At 38.7% G+C, this 15,852-nt stretch overlaps 1 long non-coding RNA gene across 4 annotated transcripts in view; it reads right to left on the bottom strand.

The window, feature by feature from the left end:
* Positions 1–402: 402 nt before the first annotated feature.
* Positions 403–15,852, bottom strand: part of LOC139799633 (uncharacterized) — a 74,866-nt gene continuing 59,416 nt past the window's right edge. For all 4 annotated transcript variants that reach the window (XR_011727377.1, XR_011727379.1, XR_011727378.1 and 1 more), the window contains one exon: positions 403–1,073. This is a non-coding gene — a long non-coding RNA (uncharacterized lncRNA). The remainder of the gene's footprint in view (positions 1,074–15,852) is intronic.

Raw genomic sequence — 15,852 nt, 5'->3', positions numbered from 1 at the left:
GGACTGCATCAGCAATTAAAACTTTGTGTTACTATGAAAGTAGCAATAAAGTGATTGAAGGAAAACAAAAAGCTCTGATAGGACAGTAGGGCTGATAAAAATGAACCAAATTTGATGGCTGGGACATCAGCAAGTTGGCTCCTGGACTACCATGCAGGTAGATATTTAAAAGTGGAACCTATTTTTTGCTAGAGATTTCCAAGGGTGCCTGAGCATCTCTTTTTACAGGTGAAAATGTAGCACTGTGATTTTAAAACAAGAGTCCCATGATGGAAGATTTAGCAGGTTCCCCCCACAGGCAGGGAATTCAAAACTGGTTCCTTCCCAGGGGTGGAAGCATGATAAGCTGGAGGAGCTTCTGGGGTCTCCTCCATCTCAGAGAGATTTTTTTTTTTTTGGGGGGGTCCATGGGGCCTCCTTCCCCAGACCTCAGCAAGCAGGGTACCCTGGCTGCTACCTCCAGCCTCATTTCCCCTTCTTGGGTCAGAAACAGAGCTGCTTCCAGCAGCATCTGAGACACCAGTGGTGTAAGCCAGGTACAAAAGCTCTAGAGGAGAGCATGGAGGCAGAGAGTTAAAGACACAGCAGTTCTGGTCTGTATGAGCTCTTTTTTTGGGGGGTTTTTTTGGTTTTTTTTTTCCAAAGGGCCTTTTCTAGCATATTTTTATATACCAATGGGTATATATGGTGGCTTTTTTAGTTTGAAAGTGATACTTGTTTTTCATGACACATTAAAATAGCTCTAATTTCCTTGGACCTGACTGCTATATAATTAAGTTACTACTGGTACAGCAGCACTCTGACTTTGAAAAAGTGTTACATGTAAATCTATTGTACCATGGCTTCTACCAGAAGGGTTTCCCTGCATTTTTAGAGGCACAACTGGTACTCAGAATTATGTTGATTCTGGTGGTATATTATCTTGTAGTTCATATGTTTGTGTTCACATATAAGGGCATATACTTGGGTGTATATGTACATTCATAAATATATACAAACACATACTTGCAAACAAAACCAGGTATATGTATATTGATTTTGGCTGTCACTCTTGGGGATGTGAAGAAGCAGATCTAGAAAGGAAAAATGAAGTGTGAAGAGAGGAAGATCATATAAATTCCAAGTAGAAATTCATTTGTACAAAAGATTTTCATGCAGAGTGACAGACATGGTGTCACAGTTACAGACAGTAACTGTGGGAAGGTGAAGAAGGGTACGAGGGAAAGAGACTTTAAGGCTGGAATGAAAAACTAGGGTAGGTTTAATTAAGTAGTAACAGTGAATTACAAATATATATAAAAATTATGTAAATATGGAACTCACCCTCCTTGGTTGGTAATTCCTTCCCAACCAGAAAAGCCCCACACTAGACTGGGCTGCAGATGGGGGTGCCCATCTGTGCTTTTCTCATTTCATCAAACCTTGCCACTGTTTTGAATCAAATGCCAAGAGATACCTTTTTGCAAAACTCTTCCAACATAAGACAGTTTTTCACTTCAATGTTCCTGTGTAAATCTGTAGGATTGGTTTGTATGTGTTCCTGAAATGGATCAAACCTTTTGAGGTTTAACAAGCTAAATATCAAGGAGCTACAAGAGATGCAGAGCCATGGTCTGCATTATGTGATAGTGTTCCTTGTTTGTGTAAGAAGTTTCTGTGTCAAATAACAGGATTAGAAAGCTCTTGTATATCATCAGTTGTTCAGAATCAGAGAGTTAATTGATTGAGCCATTTATCATGAAACTCAGTGGGAATAAGTGATGAGAAGCCTGATGAGCAACACTCTGAAATCATGAAATTTTAAAGGTATGAGGCTAACCAAGTAATCTGATTTTCAGAGGTAAGCAGAACTGTCAATTCACAGTAAAGGTAATGGGATCTGCAGGTGAATTGGTACTAAACAGTCCCCAAGTTTGAAAATTAGGATGTGTTTTGGAATTTGGGTGTTTGTTTTCTAATGACACTGATGGAATTATGAGGAAGATGTTTGATCCTGGGATCATTAAGATCTCTTCATAATTGAGATAATTTTCTCTGAGATTTTAATGCCTCTAATATGCTTTAAATATTTTCCATTTTTGCTTACCTGGAACTGCTTCAAGCCAGCTCAGGAATCCTGAGTTTCCTTCCTCACTGTGATCCAATTTCATTGTCCATCTGTCCAGGTGTCCATCTGCTCTTAAAACCTGCTGGCCTGAGCTGGTTTGGAGGTAGCAAATGGGGATTTCTCCCTCATTGGCTGAAGTCTAGTCAGTAAAAAAAAGAAAGTTTTGATTGAAGGTGACAAGACTTCTTCCAGTGGCAGAAAATTGTGTTTGTTTATAAATTATCTGAAGGGTCTGATATTAGCACCCAAGAAAAAAGCCTTCAGTCTGTAGGCTGTAGTAAAGAGAAGGATTTCCTTCTTAAATTCACCAGTTTTTGGAAGGAACAGTTGTATCCTAATAAGTGCATGAGATTTTTTTGTTGTTTAATCTTGTGGCACCTCCCCTTTTACATGCACATTTAAGGACTGTAGGTGATTTATGCTGCAGTGTGGGTTGAATTTTGGACTGGGCATGAAAGGTAATGGGTGATAACTGATGTTGATTTCTGTTGTCAGTTCTGGTCCTTCAAATGCACCTTGACACATCCTAATAGTTGCAGTCTAAAAGACTTCTCTGATGTAAAACTGTAGAATTTTATTAATGCTCAGCTCTTAGCACCTCAGAACAAGGCTGTGGAGGTAAAATCATAGGTACAACCTCTATAGTTTAATTTGACATCTCTTACAGCTTCAGAGTCCATATTTTGAATTAATCACCAAATGTTTTTTTGTTTGTTTGGTTGGTTTTTTTGATAGGCTTAAGAATCATTAATTTCTGCAAACTTGTAGGATAGGAAAGTAGGTGCTGCTCATTTGGATGATCCAATTAAGAAAAAAGGAGAAGTCTGAGTATACCCAGTGAACACGGCACGGGAGTTCTGGGACGTGCCTGGTACTGCAGCCACTCAGTGCAAGTGATAAAAAAAAGGCTGATGTGAGGAACAGTTAGAGCTCAGATCCAGATTTGTGAGACCAGAATGCATATTGAGTTTGCTTGGAATCAAATGTTTCTGCAGTAGGTTTAGTCAGCTCAGGCACCCCAAACACTCATTGAGTTACAGCAGTCTGTACATGGTTTTAAAATCCCAGAAGCAAAAGTTACTGATACCCAGTTTATCCTGCTCTGTAAGATTAATTAGCTGAGACTGAAGTGCATTTGCCAAGGGAAACAGAGAAAAAAAAGTGTGTCAGGCTTGGGCTTTCTAGGTCTGTTGTTGGAATTGTGGCCATTAGGAAATAATAGGAATGGCAACTTAACCTCTGGCATTGTCAAAACTGAATTTTTTCAGGTTTATTTGGAATCAAGATCTAGTGCTGGCACTTTTCCTCACGATCGTCAGTCTTTTATTCTGTAAGTGATGCCCAGTTAAAACACAAGATATCATCTTGAGGACAATAATACCTTGCACTCTACCAAGTTTTTCAGTGTGAAAATGGCCCTCATGTCATAGAGGTCCATGTGGTCTCTAAGCCAAGGTTCTTCATTCTTCTTTCCTTTCTATTGCACTGCTGTGACTTTTAGCTACAGAACTAGGGAAGGAAGAAGGTCCAAATAAAATAAGACAATCATTAAAGGTAACAGAAGTCTGAATTGTTAAGAGTAAACTAAATTTTTACCAGATTTACCAAGGTATTTTACCTTCAGTGGGACTTCAAGCATTAGAAACAGCAATCCAAATGCAGTTTAAGCAACTGGGTTTGTAATACCTTTGTTGTGGTGACAGCTTTAGAGTCCTTCACTTCTGGAAGATCTCTTCAGAAGTTTTGGTCACCTCTACAAAGAGAAATTGATTTGTATGCTGAAAGCTTGTAATGTAAGAGTTCTAATTGTAGTCCAGCAGGACATGAAATAAATTCTGTGTAGAATCCTCAGCTCAATCTGTTGCAGAGTATCAGGAGAAAAAGAATTTCTGGTCCCATTCAGGTGTATTTTCAGCATCTGATACCGTGGTGAGAAAAAAAAAAGGAAAAAAAAAAAGAAAAAATATCTCCCTCTGTTCTTAAACATACTGTAAATCTCAGCTGAAAGAAAACATTGCGTCTCTTCCTTTTGAACACAAAACAAAGATGACTGAGATGAGGTAACTATTGCTGTTCTAAACACTCTTTTTAGGTAGTCAGAAGTAATTTTAAAATCGTTAGGGTTTTTTTTTTTGTTTTAAATTAATCTGTTTCACAAATGGCCTTTGGTGTCATGTCTCTATACAGGTCATGCAAATGAGACCAGCAGATGTAAAACTTCAGTGAGACAGATGTAATTAATTTCAAACCATTTAGGGTGTATAAGCTCCTCATTAGCAGTTTGGGGTTTTTGTTTGTTTTTTGGTTTTATTTTGTTTGGTTGGTTTTTGTTTGTTTGTTTTGTGTGTGTTGTTTTGTTTGGTTTGGGGTTTTTTGGGTTTTTTTTTTAGTTTTCAGGACTTTCTCAAGTTCATGTTGATAGGAATAATCTGTAGTCTCATTGGCACGACTGTTAGGAAATGCCTTTGTGGTGCTAATGGGAGATGAAATATTCCTAATAGGAAATCCATCCCACAAAGTTGTGTGTTTTTTGGTTTCAGAATGCTCTTACAAAGGCCTTTATTTTCCACTGTAGTATTTTTATCAGTTTGTGCTTGCAGTCAGAGCATATATCACCACACCAGTGCAACGATGGAGTCTGAAGAGTGATGTTAACATGACTCAGAGGAAATTAATCAACATTAATCAGCACTTGTCTCTCATGTACTTGGGGTCGTGGCCTGTTCTCAACTAACTTATTTTCTTCCTATTCAGTGATGCAGAAAGGAAGATTTAAAAGCAGCAGTAGGGCAGTAATAGTATGACAGGAAGAAAAAGGTCACTGGGAACAATATGAAGGCTGATTAATAGCATCATCCTCATAGGTGAATTAGAATTCTGCAAATAACTTCTCTATTTCTCATTCTTTCCCTCTTGCAAAGTAGTTTTATTCTGGAACAATGCGTCTGAACAGATGCACCTGAAAACTAAGTCTTAAAGGCTGTGAGATTTTTTTTTCAATTGGATTTTCTTTGTTCAATTTCAATTGGATTTTTTTTTTTTTTTTTTTTTTTTTTTTTTTGAGCATTAGCGTGCACTAAGCCAAAGAGAATTCTAAGCTGTGCATAAATTTTGAAGAAGAAACCACAAAAAAAATCCCACAAAAAATGCCCAAACCAAAGCTGTCATGACTGGCAATGTGTGGAGATCCCATTCAATAAAACCCATTCCTGCTGTTCACAGACAATGAAGAAGGAATCTCATTATTAAGGACCAGCATTTTCTAAATTGTGCTATTAATGATATGCTTGATCTCAACTAAGGCTGAGGACTCTAAAGTTTTGTAATAATAGTAGTACTGTATATAATAATAATTTTTAATATATAAATGTTCTTGTGTACATTATTATATATAATAATATTGATAATGCTAAAAAGTACATGGTTATAAGCCATGAACATGTGATGCAGTGCTGCTGCAAATGAGGTCTTGAGAAGGTTCTGAAGGTGAGGTTTCTCTTTGCTACCTTTAACCATCTGAAAACTGGTCCTCTGGGTTCTTACCCGAAGTTGGAGTAGAAAAGCACCTACAAGGAGGTGTTTCTGTACTAGAGTTGCCTTCCTGAGGTGCCCTGGTTTGGGGTTTTTTGGTTTTTTTTTTTTAGTTTTCAGGACTTTCTTAAGTTCGTGTTCATAGGAATAACCTGTAGTCTCATTGACATGACTGTTAGGAAATGCCTTTGTGGTGCTAATGGAAGATGAAATATTCCTAATAGGAAATTCATCCTACAAAGTTGTGTGTTTTTTGGTTTGGTTTCAGTCCCCTGGTTTCAGAGGACTCTGCACAGATAGGCAGTGGGTGACAGCACTAAGAGCCTGACACCCACTCTCTCCTCTTAGCACAGACCCAGAGGCCCTTTCTAATGCTTCTTGGTGAACCTGCAACTTTGTGCCAGCACTTTGTGTTTGCTGTGCTCTGTTCAGCAACAGCATTTGATTTGGAGCCCTTCTTGTCCTGGGAAAATGTTTTGCAAATGTGATTTAACCTGTAAATTAGGGCACTTCTTTGCTGGTTTGGTATTCTAGTGTTGATTTCTCTAAGGAGGTGAAGTATGCACCAAGGAAGAACACTGAATTTGCTGGGTTTTCCTGTTTGTGACTTGTAAGCTGTGGTAAGTTTGTCCCTTATTTAACCAATGTATTCTGTGTATTGGTTGCTCATGGGCTATTTTCTTGCCCTGTTGATTTAAGTGTTTAGTCAGCAGATCTCTTTCCTTGCCACATTTGTTAAGTCACCATGTCCTTCTTTCTGGTCCTTGACTCCTGCTCTTAAACAAACTGAGGTCTGTAGGATTCCTATAGGTGGATACACACTTTCCATGCTACTTACAGACCTAAATGTGAGCACAAATTTATACATTCCAATAAGGTTTTGGAGCCTTCTGCTTATTTTTTGTGGGGAAGTTGTACTTTTAAGTGAACAGTGAACGTAAGAGCCAATACCACTCAGACTATTTTACTGTTTTGTACAAATATTATTCAGTAATTGACATGTTATAAATTAAGTTTGGTCACATAGACCTTGTAGTTTTTTCCAGTAATTCTGTACAAGGAAGGGCCATTAAAATGCAAAGCTTAAGGATGAATTTTAAGTAATGTTGAAGTTACTATAAGCAGTGAAGAGGTAAAACACAAATCTTTTATCCTTCATGTCATGATTCCATATTCTGACATACATAAACTGAATTTTGGCTATTTCTCATTACATATCCCATTCACTTTTTCCCTTTGAATAAGGTATATTAGGCCTAATGATTTCCATGGAGTCTTGCAGTGCCTATCATGTGAGTTTTCTCCTATGGTGTAACTTTTTACACTGTATGCCAACTGCTATTTGCCATAGTGAACAGCTGAAATGCCTGTGGCCTGGGGTTTCAAAAAGACTTTTTACTTTTTTCTTGGTGGCTTTAAATTAATTAGCCTTAGAAGAAGAAATAAGCCCATTGGATTTGTTTAGGCAACTTTTTTTTTTTTTTTAAAGGGGATCTGATCAAAGCCAGCATAGGCAGAGGATGCTTTCTGTCAAGGAACAGAAAAGTCTGTTTTCATTAGGAGGTGGCACTTGGGCTGTTAAAGTAGTTAACTGGTTTCTGAGGAATTAAACGGGGGCAATGTTAATGGTAAGAAGAAATTTTGAACATACAATGAGACAGCACTACCCTTTAAAAGGTATAAAGAAGGGGGATGAGGAAATTAAATCCACATTCCATAAACTAAGCTTCTAGCAGCCTGCTACAGTGCCCCTCAGCTGCTTACTGAGCTTGGGATTGACACCAGAACATCAAAACCACCTACCCAGAGCCAGGCCACTTGTGTGTATTTTGTGAGCTGACCAAATAGGCAATGTATGGAGAACATGGCTTTAATTGACTGGGTTGGTTCATCATGTACAGGTTGTCTCTGACCACCCTTGGACCAAATCTCACCCCAAATGGACTAATTCTGAATTAAACATAGAAAAATGGAAATCCTAATCAGCATTTTCATAGAGACCACAGTGCCAGAAAACAGCATTCAAATACCTAATGAAATATTTAGTGGAAAGATACTGTTCTCTTTGAAACTTGTTTCCTCTCCCTGCCTTTTATGACTTTTTTTGCAAATAATTATTTATTTTTGCTATTGAGTTTTGCTGCATTGCCAGTTTTCACTTTACACCCTTCAGTTGAAATTGCTTACTCTAAGATGACTGTTTAAATTTAGAACAGCCTGGTTCCCTGCTAAGGCGTTAATTGAGGTATTAAGAATCATCAGTGCTCTCCAGCTCCTTGAAACAAGAGCAAAAGTCCTCACTTTGCAGCTTACCACCATATTGAGGAGCACTGGCACAGGGACAAGTCTACAGACTGGTCATGAATGCATTTAGTCTGCAACTGAGGAGAAATGTTTTCATACATTCTAGAACACTTTTCTAGTGAGAGTTATGGGGGTGGAAAATGGGATTGCCCATAAGGTGAATTTTTTCAATCAGAAAGAGCCCAGTATGTGGTGACTTCAATAGAAGACGACTGGTTATATCGACCCTGGAAAGGCTGCTAAATAATTTTTGAGGAACATATATGCCTCAAAACAAACCAACAAAAAATGTCTCCTGTTATGTCAAGTACATAATCCCATCTTCCACTGTCCTCATTTTCCCAACACAGCAGCCTGAGACTGGAGTGAGATCTGTGACACTCTTGGTGCTGTGTCACAGCAAAGTGCACCATATGTTACTCATTGAAAAATTATTCTATCTTCCTGTAAAATACACTTAGCAATTAACTGCTGCTACCTTGATTTCTCCCACAAATTCTGCATAAACATAGCATGGCTTCAAGGCAGTAGTAACTTATGCTCTGCAGTTTGCAGGCCTTGTGGATGCACCTGCACATAACTCATCTGTTAGGAGCACTGGGTGGAGTTTATGCATACAGAAATAAATGTTTCAATGAACTATAATGCCATTTTTTGCTACCCTTTCCATCCCTGGTGGCCGAACATGCACAGTGGCCCTCAATGTAGCAGTTTGTTGAACATTAAGATCTAGGCTGACTAATCAGACCTCAAAGTTGTAGCCAGCTCTGCAGGGAATAGAGCTGTAAAAATCAATATGAATTTGACTTTGCCAATATACTGGACAGGAGGCTTTCAGGTCTAACTGTGAGGCCAAGGAAGGCATTTGAAGAAAACGTTTGGGAAACAGCTATAAAAAAAGGCCCCTGGAAAACAGGAAGAAACATTCTGAGAATTGGCTTTTTAAACAGGAAAGTTCAGTAGGGATTGGATACCTTGAATATTGCCTGGTTTTTGGAGTCCTGGTCTCCATGGCAAAGCAGCAGCACAGCTAAGCCCTTCTGAGATAACTGGGAAATTTCTTCAATGTTCCAAAGATATTCTCAGCTAACAGCTTGTTCTGTGACATTCATTCCAGAGAAGACTGGAAACATCAGGCTTGAAGGACTGGATGAGTTACTAACAAACCTGGAGGCATCTATAGGACTCTGTCATATCTAAGTTTGCTGATATTTTGGTCTGAAGTGGAAACACAGACCTGGACTTGAATAGGAGGAGGAGAGATCTTGCCCCTTTCCTGAACTTAGCAGTTATATTGTCCCCTAGATTCGTAACTTGGGTTTTTTTAAGATAAGTTTTCAATCCATCAGAACCTCTACATCTATCCTATTCCCATGACTCCTGAAATCTCATTGTGAAGTCTCAGAGCATGCAATGATGCTGTGCTTTTGGTCAGCTGGCAGTATTGTGTTTGTCAAGTTCTTTCCTGGCAATCAGGCTGTTCCAGAGGATGAAATTTCATCACCCATGCATTGGTATTCAAACCTACAAATGGCTTAACTCTTATAGAACTCTTATAGGACTGTGGAGCCATTTTCCATTTTGCAAAACTGAAAGGAGATTGACACTGCTCTCCCACTTAAGGTCTGCTGTGGGGTGCCAGTTGTTTTCAGAAAGGCAAATTATGCCCAGCACTAGGTGCACATCAAAAGTTCCTTTTCTGAAGAAAAAACATGCATAGGTACATATTTTTGCTGGAGGATTTTTCTGGAGTGCATTTCCTGATGGTTTTTGTTAGAAAAAATAAGGTTGCCCAATCCACGTAGGCAATTTCTATATTTCTCTGCAATATCAGTATGGGGCTACATCTCCAGCAGACCCTGCATGAGCTGGAGAAGGAAATCTAGTGGATTTTCCATAATTAGGAAAGTTTCCTGATGCATCTTCGTGCTCTTCAAAGCTGCTTAGAAGACTTGTCACAAGCCCAGGCGTTCTGTGTGAACACATCCTTCTGAATACCTGTATGGTAAATAATTCTGTAACAACATTTCTCTGGACATGGTTGACTAGTGGCAATACTGTTCTTAACCTTTCCCCACTCCTTGGTCCACGCAGATATCTTGGGACTGGGGATTTAAAAAGTAAAGAAAGGTAAAAAAAAGTAAAGAAAGGATATTGAGATACTTGGAAGGGTAGGCACTGTGTGTAGGAGACTTGATAATGTCCTCTGAATTGCACCTTGCTGCTGGGCTTTTTATATCTTCTGGAATGCTTCAGAAAAGAGAAAATCAGTCTGGTTAAGTGTGGTATTCTCCTTAACACAACTTCTGCAAAAGCACAACTTCTGACAGGATTTATTCCTAGTTAAGGGAATCTTCTGAACTGTCTCTAAACACATACGTAGCATATTCTTGCTGGCAGGTAAGCCTCCTAGCTTACTAAAAGGCTTATTAAAGGTTGAACTAGCTGATACTTAGGCCCCTTCAAGCCTGGCAGTCTATGACATGATTCTAAAATAGAGATTACCTCATAGTTTTCAGTTATGCTGTTTTGTAGAATATTTGTTGTTCCTGGGACTTGTTCAGGGAATCAGTTAAAAATGGCTACAGATCAAATAAAGTTCAACTCTGAAGGAAAACTGTCTGATCAGCTGTTCAAAACCTGAGGAAAAGGACCTCAATTAAACTTGTCTCCAGGTAAACTGGTGGCCCTATAGGGCATTAAGATATTTTTCACAGAAAAAAGCCATGCTACACAGGGATGTGCTGTGTCTGACTAATTGTTGTTGCCTCTGCATCAACATCTGGACTTTATTCACCTCTATATAGACATAAATAATTTTGCAAATGTTAATTTACCAAACTGTAGGGTGGTACACCTGAGAGAATGACTGCTATAATACAGAGGACAAAACTTAGTAACCAAGAAGGGAAATGGATGGATTAAAACTATACAGAACATGAACTGAAGGCTGAAAAGCTTGCAGTTCTGACCATTAATTTTGTGTGATAATTGCAACATCTTCATTCCCTAGCATAAGACTAAATTATATTGTAAATGTTTAAAAGCTCTCTGGGCTATTTTCAGTTGCTTGCTTTTTAATACTGGAATTTCATAATAAATGCAGGTTTTGCTATTTGCTTCTTATGCTGCTATATAAAGATTTTATAGCACTCTTGTATTAATATGTATAATTTGTTTACGCCTTTTATGACGGATGTGAAATATTTTCAGGTATGCTAAGTATTCTTTATTATCCTTTTGTAGTCTTGGTATGTGCTGCTTTACTTGTCTCCAAGCCTTCCTGAGTTTTTCAGACTTGAAAAAGTGGATTCTTCTTTTGATATGAGCACGCATTAGTTATTCTAATGGAAATTAGGTGTATGCAAAGACTCAGACTATTATTAAGTACTGAAAGAAAAGGTTGGGTTTTTTTTTTTTTTTTTACTTGGGAAAAAATACATATACACCTTTATTTCCTTGTTAAATTTCTTCCCCATCCTGTTTTGCTTTCCTATATAAAGTAATCTTGCCCTCTCTTAGTTTAAATCAAGAAATTCTGGAAATAGCGAGAGTAGGAAAGAAAGGGAAAAGTATAAATAATCAAGGTTTCTTTTAATCTTCTTTTGATCCTGTTTTGTCTCTGTATTTATTCCAATAGCAAAGAAAGAAATATAATATTTGCATTTTTATGTTAGTTTCCATTATGGTGTTTGAGGAACAACAGAGGGGAACAGCAACATTAACCAGGATTTTTCAAATTAGCTGTGGGTTTTTTCACCTGCATTTTGTGTACAGTGATTTCTGAGGTAAATAACAGTAGATTACATAATAAATATGGGAATCATTACATTTTTACTGGTAATCAGTGACCAGTGTGACTCCAAAGATTGCATGTCTCGTTTGTCACCAGCAACAAATTCTTGATTTCCTCTCACATATCTGGTAGTAATTGTGCTCCATAGACTGAGTGTGTAGAAGTTGTTCTGCTTCCTTTGCACAAGCCTTACTGGTAAATTTGCTTAATTCCATGTTACCTGATATATTCTGAAACAAGGGCTTTGTGTAAAAAAACATATTTAAAATAGTTTTTTTCATACAGACATCTTCTGCTTGTGGTTAAAATTTGCAAGTTTTGATGGTTAGTGATGTGTCCATTTATCTTCTATTTAAAAGAAGACCTCCTTGATGAGGTCCTGAAAAGTGCTAAGCATAAGATCAGGATCCTGTTTCAGAATGTGAACAAAGGAAGACACTTTTTAATATGAGTAACAAGAGAATAAAAGTTACAGTCACATACTTAGAGAATTTGCTTAAAAGCAGAAAGCTGAAGAAATCCCAGACTCATGTTTTGATGGCTTCCAGTTGTTTTTTGGTTGTGACCCTGAGGCAGAGTTCTTCAAATCCAATGTTGAGGTGCTCTTGTCCTTCTTACCCCCCATTCAGCTCCCTGTAGAAGTGTTGTTCATCTTCTTAAAGAAGAGCAGAAGCAGAGGTCTCAGACACAGGCTGGCAGGGTATTACTGCCTGAATTGGATGCGAGTTCTACTGTTTTCATTTGCAGAAAGCACTGCTATGCAAAACTGCAAAAGCATTTCTGTCCTGGGTGGATGCAAAGCTCTGCTCGAGGTTACAGCATTGGGCAAGGAGTGACAGATCTTCAGCACCACTGGTGAAGGTGGGGAAATATGGCTGAGCATCTGATTTTGGTGTCTAATACATGACAGAAGGCTTTGGAATGTTCATCTTTAGAACCGGTGCAAAAAGTTTTCTCTTCTTTATCCTGTTAAATGCTGGGATAATTAGTATCCCAGGATACTCTACATTATGGGACTGCTCACTGGTTTCACCCCACTAGAGAAATTGTAGGGATTTTATGTGTCCAAGAAGCTCTGACAGAGTTACAGCAGTTTTAGAGAGGAAAAAAGAATTTTGTCACAGCCTGGGTCATGTGTTTGCACAGCTGCTGCTCCATCCAACTGTTGAGATGCTGATGTCCTGGCTTCAGCTTCTACTTTGGTGGAGTTGTGGGACAATGATGCTGATTTTCCCACCTGCAGTGGACCTCTTGATGGCTGAAGGCAGAGGGATAGTTTGGAGGACTATAATAGTGTCAGCAATGGATCAATGGTCCTGGTAATGAGGTAAGGGTGTTGTAATTAGTTTGAAAATATGATATGCACTTTGTTTCCCCTAATGTTGTTTCTAATAAACACGTGGTAAAGGGAGGGAAACAGGAAGAGATGCAATAAATGAAGCCAGCACACTGCACTTAGATAAATAGTTGTTGTTTTAGGACAGATATTGCCCATATTAATCATGGTTCACTGGTCTCATTCCTTGGTTGTATCTGTACTAATGACACAAATATGTTTTCCATAGCTAAGTCAGAAAGCATTTGTCTTGGCTAAGTTTGTGGTATCATACACAGCAGTCAGTAGGAATGGCAGCTTAATGGCAGCTTAACCCTAACTTTGTTTCCTATCAGAAACCAATCTAGCAGACTTACCAGTTTGAAGAAGGATGTTAAATAATTATGTTAAATTTTTCAGTAGAAATGACTTGGAGGTGCTGTAGGATTCTCTCCTTGCACGAATAGCAACATGCAGAGTCACACACTGTTTTGAACAAGTGTCAAAATTCCCAGAAATTTCAGTGGATCTTTGAGTGAAGCAGTAAAAATATCTTGGATCTGTTAACCTTGTTCCCTCACTTAGCCTGCTGCAGCAAAGTGTCGAAGGTTATGTAAGAACAGGGAAACTTTCCTTATAAAAACCCCACAACTTTCAGTGAACATGGTGAAGACCAAAGCTTGACTACTGAATCAGCTCTTCTGCTCAGGTTTGACAGTCTGTGCTTTGTCTTCTCGTTGCTTATTGACCCCAGGGAGATAAAAAAAGGGAAGGTAGCATCACCTCGTTTCAGTGCTTGATTGCAAGATCTTGCTTAGTGCTTGATCCCAAGATCCTGCTTGTTTCTGGACACTGTTATTTTCTGATTACTCCTGTGCAAGCTTTGGGAAGGAAAGATTTGTGATTTGGAAAGAAAAGACTGGTGTAAACCTCTAGGGCAAACAGCCAAACTGCAGATATGTTTTGTCTATGTTTTGGCATACCAAAGGTTTCTAATCACAACAGAACTGGGTTTTTTCTGGTTTACTGCAATTTGGCATAGCCCACCAGTGGGCTTAGCTGGGGGGAAAACTGGATTTGCCTCTTGCACATATAAAAAGTAGAATGGACTAGAAACTACCACTCTATTTCCACTTGCCTGAGCTATCTGATTCTGGAGAAAGCAAAGGGCAAGGCATCTTTTGTGTGTGTAAAATGGGCCAGGTTGCAGTCACATCCATTTTCCTTGTGGGCATTTGGAGCTATCATGGGCTGAGATGATCTGATCCCTTGACTCAGATGACATCAAGAGCCTTCTGAAAGGATTGCATGGACTTTGTTGTGTCTTCTGTGTTTAGTTCTGACCATGTGGTGTTGCTGCATGGCAAGAAGAATAAGGGAAGCTGCTCTCTATGGCACGGTGCAGGCCCTGGCCAGCTGGTCTAGCAGTGTTAGTTTTCCTTATCTTAGTTAACACTTTATTGCCAGAAAAATTTTTGTCAGCTGACTTGTGTTAGCAGAATTATTTCTTTCACTATAAAAAGTTATTGCAATGATTTTTTTCAGAGGAATCTATGGCTTTAAGTACCAGTTAAGCATTCCAGATCAAGCACATAGTAAAGTCTTGATCTAGCAAAATTGCACTGAACATTCCCCAGAGCAGCATCCATCCTTTTATTCCCCAGAGACTTTAATTTGCCCCATGTAAAAAACAGATTTCATTTTCTCCATAAACCCTCTAACATTTCTAGTAATTAGCAATTTCACTTATAAAAAAAGTGAACAGGTCCTGTCACCATAACCACGTCCTAGATCAGACAAGATTCCACTTAATTCATGTCAGGAGGGGATGAGGAAAAGGAGAGGCAGCAGGAGAGATAACAGGGCACCTGTGGAGAATGTAAGGAAAATATCTCTATGAAATGATCAAACTTCAAGGGAAAATTATTGATGAATAATAAATGTATAGTAAATAAAAGGAAGCTTAAACTACCTTAATGAGCACTTGACTAGAGGCACAGCTCAGCACATTACTAGATGTAGTGAGAGGACTGGGTGACTCCAAGCTGGGTGTGTTTGCCCATGTGTACTCTAGTCCTGAACCTCCCTCTTCATCTGAGTTACTTAGGTTACCCCAGTTGGTACTGGGACCTGCAATACAGCAGCCTGGATCCAAGACCTGGGGCAGTCCTGGGTCCAAGACCATACATGCATGTTCTTGGTGATATAATAAAATATCTTACCAGGATAAATAAAATATCTTACCCAGGATGCTACTTCTCCCACCCCTGACTTAGGTGATGGTAGGGGCAGGGGTGAGAAATGGGTGAGAAAAGAGCAGTCCTAGGGATATCTGGTATGGAAGGTCTGAATGTTTTAAAGGAACAGTCAAAAATCCTAGTTGAACATTGTTGAAAACAAGGCAGGAAAAAATGACATCTTTTGCTTATATTATGTGTCAGTGTGTTTTAATTGGCACATTAAAATCATTCCTTTAATCTTCCTTTCCAATGCTGCATAGCTTCTAACTGTTCATCATTTGGTATTTATTCACCTGGCTTCTCGCCAAGGGCATTAAGATGTCTCAAGGCCTTGACACCACGAATATTTCTCTAAATCATCCTATAAATGTGGATGCTTTCCAGAACTGATATTAGATTGGTCCTGTGTTTTACTCTTTGCAAGCAGTGGGGAGTAAAATGATAATTTTATGTCTGTATTATCTTGACCTTATAATTAAAGTTCCCATTTTTCATTGATGTAAACTAGAAATTAAGTATTTCCACTTCCTTCACCAATGCTTCATTACAGATGAGGACC

This window comes from Heliangelus exortis, chromosome 9, assembly GCF_036169615.1.
Source record: "Heliangelus exortis chromosome 9, bHelExo1.hap1, whole genome shotgun sequence".
Taxonomy (NCBI): domain Eukaryota; kingdom Metazoa; phylum Chordata; class Aves; order Apodiformes; family Trochilidae; genus Heliangelus; species Heliangelus exortis.
This window is presented reverse-complemented; position numbering and strand designations above follow the sequence as displayed.